At 28.0% G+C, this 5,411-nt stretch overlaps 1 long non-coding RNA gene across 1 annotated transcript; it reads right to left on the minus strand.

The window, feature by feature from the left end:
- Nucleotides 1–919: 919 nt before the first annotated feature.
- LOC139425924 (uncharacterized) lies at nucleotides 920–4,669 on the minus strand. The gene is made up of 3 exons (XR_011637047.1): nucleotides 4,490–4,669; nucleotides 2,955–3,003; nucleotides 920–1,075 (listed from the first exon to the last, which is right to left on the minus strand). It is a non-coding gene; the product is annotated as an uncharacterized lncRNA (long non-coding RNA).
- Between the last annotated feature and the right edge of the window lie 742 nt (nucleotides 4,670–5,411).

A 5,411-nucleotide genomic window follows, 5' to 3' on the forward strand; every position in this document is an offset into this window, starting at 1 on the left:
AAAAAGTCCTCTCAAACATGTGCAGACTATCATTTTATTTTATAACCAGCCTAGAACAGCCGACCCAATTTTTAAGTTTACGCCTAATGACTAATGTTCCACTCTGAAGCCTTGTAATTTTGAACCCAAAGAAGAAGACAAGGGAGCTTCTGAATCAAGTATTAGGAGAAATTTGCCTTAATAGAGGACTTTTGATGGAACATACCCGCATTTGCAATACATGGAGAGGAAGATACGGTCAGTTTGGAGGCAAGGGGACTGTAACCAATGATCTGTCTTCCATTGAGGATATTTTATGTCAGCACTGTGGTTGGTGCAAGCCAGGTGTGGAATTCGTATGGACCAGCCAAGGCTGGGATTTGAACCTGGTTCACCTCACTGGGAGGCGAAGACTCTATCTCCTGAGCCAATACAGCTCACAGGCTATCATTGATGCGAAAGGGGAACCAATACTATATTAATATATGTCTGAAGACTCTCTCCAAGTCTGTACTACTAAGCTTCACGAAACTTCAGGCCGGGTGGTGAAAAAAGTGGGAATGTATTATACACAATATTTTTAGCAGAGTTTTTCCATTTACCATGGAAATCAATAGTTGCACCTTGTATTTAAGCTGTCCTTTAAAATGACATTTATAAATCAGTGTTTCCACATTTTTTCCATTGTTGATGTTTAAGAAAATTTTTTGTCACAATTAAATTTATCATTCCTGTCCTCTGTGTACTAAAATAAATTAATTGAAATTTATAAATGTTTCTAATGTATCTGAGACCCCACAATAAAAGAACTTAGCCTATCTCATAAAAATGAGTCAAAAAGTTCTTCATACATTTTAACACAAGGAGTTAACATATAAAGAGTTCAAATAGCATCATAGTATATTAAGAATACAAAATAGAAGTAACAAATGCAAAATAATTCATTAATAAAAGAATGAGATTTATTATGAGAAAGTACATAAAAATTTTCATTCAAAAAAATTCAAATTTTTGAAAACACAAAACTTTTTTTTTCTTTGGATATTGTTTGTTAGTAATAATAGAAAGTTAGTTGGAAGAAGAAAGCACCAGATTTCTGAAAAAAAGGAAAAAAATCAGCGTAAGTTAATGTATTACAAATGGGATATATTACACTTGTACGAAAATCATTACTTGTGAATGGGAAATAAATTAAATTATTATTTTTATAATATTTTATTTGAGTAATGTCTAACAGTTCTAATATTTGACAGTTATATTCTGATAGAAATGTTACAGAGAAGAACAATGGAATGTGAGCATAATCCAAATTAGAAATACACTTATAGGTTAAGGCAAAGCAAATGAAAATAAAGAACAAAGAGCCATTAGATATAAAAATGAAAACATACAAATAAAATTTTGTACGCAGCCCGTGAATAAATATAGAAGCACGATCGCTCTTACAAAACAGCTTTTTTAGAGCATCAATACCAAACAAATCTATCCCGAAACGTTAAAATTATGTAATAACTGAATTTGATCTACGATTTTTAATGTTACTTTATGTGTATATTACATATGCTCCTGCACCCCAGAGCCCAAGGTCAAGAAAACTGAGATGGGCACAGTCGGCCTTGGCCCTCTTAATGGGCTGTCGCGCCACTGAGTTAGTTAGTTATGTGTATATTTAACAGAGTAATTCTCACTCATTGTCAAAATAACAGAAAAATTTGAATCTTTTGAAAAATAAATAAAGGTAAGCGAAAAAACAATCTCTGTAAATAGTTATTTTTTTAAAATAAAAAATAAAAAGTAAACTAATAAAAAAAAGTTTAACTGGTATACAACTTGAAAGTTTTTTTTGTATAAACTGAAAATTATAAGAAAATAGACATTTAAAGCAACATTTTTAAATAAAAGGTATTTATTTTAGAAAAATTGAAAATTTAAAATAACTAAAAAATTCGAATAAACGATGCGAATATCTCTAGGGCTCAATATCATGTAAAACTATATATCTAGACAACAAAAGAAAAATCTTACTAAAATGAAGAAATGAAATTAAAAATTAGAGCTGAATAAATATCAATATTTAAATAAACCAGAAGAGGAGGAGTTTTGATTAAAACAAAAGATCAAGAAAACAACCTGTTCCTGTAGAAATAAAATAAAAAGACAAGTGTTTTTAAGGGATGGCTTTTTTCTTTCAAAAAGAGCAAGAAGAGCACAAAGAGTAGGGGGGGGGGGCGGGCTACCCTTCTATAAACACATTAGGGAGAACACCCCACAAATGAACGATTTATGTATTGTAGATTATTATACACTGACAAGTAAAGCTGATCACAAAGTATTTGTTTAAACATACAAGACTATTAAAAATTCATTAAAATATGAAAATCATTTCATTAATAGATATTAAAAAATATATAAAATAAAAAATATCAATAAAATAACTTCTGTTGATAAAAAATAAAAGCCAACACAGTTTAGTAAAATAGTTAGAAGTAGCAAACAAATTTTGATGTTACATCAGAGAGTCATCTACAATGTATTGATTATACAATACAGAATATAATGATTTAAAAATTACATAAGAATTGTGTGAAGTAAATAAGAAATATAACTGAATCCGCCAATCTTAAGACATAAAAATGCATCAGTAGTTCCATCTGTTGAACCTAAACAATCTTTATCTGTTTAACAGATGGAACAACTAAATGCATTTGTAAAGCTTTCGACTCCCACTTTCTTATTGGCTTTATGTTTTATTTACCTTATACGACTCATTTATATTGTTTTTCATTGCAATCTCACTGTAACATGCAAACTTGCACGCTATTTCTATCAATTTTCAAATAATATAAGACAATTTATCTTTTATTTCACGATAATGTTTTTAAGCCAAACCCAACAACATAATTGTAACATTTTTGCATGTTTTATAACAAACAACAAGAAAATATTTTAATAAAGAAAATAGAAATTTTACTTACATAGATATCTTCTTCATTAATAATTTACATAACGGAATTTTGTCCAACACTGAAGAAACAAAATCTTTTAGGACATAACAAACACTTTGCTGAAACAAAATGATGATACATTAATAGAGCCAGTTAAAATATTTTTTTTTAAATTAGAGAAAAATTCTGTACTGGACATTACTACATCAAAATGTTCACCAAGTTCGGTAAAAACCAAACAGCAGCAAGCAAGAAGCCAAAGACACATTAAATAGAGGAAAAACTCAAATAGTAAAATTGATAACCCTATTGGACAAGCACAACTATAATTTTCATAACAAGCAGAAGAAGTTGGCTAAATTAAAATCCTGGTAATGAATTTTCCCTCTAAATTTCATTAATTTGTAGGACACATAATAAACTCAGTGATAAATATATATATAAGGACAATTTGTAAATATAAATGAAAAAAATATGTGATCATTTATCTAGAGCTGATTATAAGTCTACTCCCAACTGGATCTTTTTTTTACTCGTCTTGAGGCAATACTGGGTCGTTGCCTAAACTTGGTGGCTTTATCAGCATAGGTACCAATATAGATTTCAAGCTGTGTTTTTTTTAACAGTGAAGAATACGATGTAACATCACATGCCAGTGATAGAAGGGGAAATGAGAATTTCACACTTCGGAAAGATTTGTGTATCAGTCCCTCTGCCAAAATAACCTCCTAGATTTATCAACAGCTAAGCAGTGACAAAAAAATTAAGGAATGAAAAATCAGAGAATAGGCTCAAAACTCAAAAGATACCACAGGCTAGGCACTACATAAACCTACAATTTATAAAAAAAAATTATTTCTAGTGGAATAATCTGGCAAATTGTTTTTTTTTAATTATAAACAATTGAAATGTTAATCGAAGGTGAATCAATTGAAATCGTTATGGCCAACATGGCGATATTTCAAAAAGTTACCAAAGGGTGGGCTATACTAGGATTTTATCGGTAAACGGTAAAAAATTGTAATTTTTTGTATTATCAATGCAATAACATACATTTTACTTTTGATAATTCCTTCTTTAAAGAAATTCTTCATTTACCAATTAACATAATAACTATTTCAGACAGTTTCCCTGTACCTTAATCCAAATTTCATAATAAAGTAAATAACGAAAACGATCACAAATCTGACTAAATCAAAAACAGTTAACATGAAAATAATTATAAAAACTAGCTGAAAATGCAAAATAAGCTAAATAATATGAAAAAAAAAATTATTAAGAATATCAAAATGTAACTTCTTTTCATATTAGAAGTAAATAAATAACTGAAATAAAATTAACAATGTTATCATACATACAACTGCCTGCTTTGTTACAAAATATAAGGGCTATAACCACTTTAAAGCTACACAACTATCAAAACTATAAGTCAAATTACGGTAACAATTAGAAATAAAAAATTATTAAAAAAAATATAACAGGTGCAATAATTTATATCATCGTACGTCGTAAATATTTTAATCACCTTAATATAAATCTGTCTTATACTTAAAATACTTTTATACCTTATTGCTGAAATTGGTGTAGTTGAACTTTTAACAAATGAAAAGGATAAACAATTGCAAGAAATGCCTGAAAAACCGGTATGAAAAAAAAACTAAGTATAAAAAGAGAATCTCAATCAAAACAAAGACATTAAAAAAATAAATAAATAAAACGAAATAAACAAATTGTTAAGTCACTTCAGTTCAGAACTTGTTGCGCTAAAAAGCCAGTTAAATACATAATTTAATTTTAACTCAGATCAAATTCTTAAAACAAGGGTTTTAAAGTAATTTTATGAAAATTTAAAATTAACACAGCTGCGCCTGAGATTAAGATATCATTCAGTGGTTGCAAAACTGAAAAATTAATTGAGGGAATGATTAGGAGTTACGAACAGCAAAAATAAGCAACCGGAAACGTAACAAAAATAAATAGCTTTCGCGAAAAGTAGAAAAATAGAAGAATGTTAATTTTACGTTTTGCTTATTTTGCCATATCTCGAGAACTTTTAAAGCGAATTTAAGAGTTTTTGAATACAATTATAAAATTTGTTTATCCAAAGATTCCATACAAAATAAAATTTTTAGTAAATATTTATTATTATTTTTTTTGTTTATAATTATAGTCCAAAAAATTTGAATTGTGATTTGTAAATTTTTTACGTCATCTTAGAGTATGTAATTTTACTTGGCCAAATACAAAATTTGAGCGAAATAGATTGAATAATTCTAGAGAAATCAAATTTTAAATATAAGATTTCTTTATAATTACAACCGATTTTGCTCAAATTTTATATATTGCAATTTAAAATAAAATTCTTTAAAATAATGTAAGAAATTGCATACCTTACAATTCAAAAGTTTTTTTGTGGCTGCTATTAATAAAATAATAAATAATGATAATATTTACTTAAAGTTATATTTTGCATGGAATGACTTTTAA

This window comes from Parasteatoda tepidariorum, chromosome 6 (genome assembly GCF_043381705.1).
Source record: "Parasteatoda tepidariorum isolate YZ-2023 chromosome 6, CAS_Ptep_4.0, whole genome shotgun sequence".
Classification (NCBI taxonomy): Eukaryota; Metazoa; Arthropoda; class Arachnida; order Araneae; family Theridiidae; genus Parasteatoda; species Parasteatoda tepidariorum.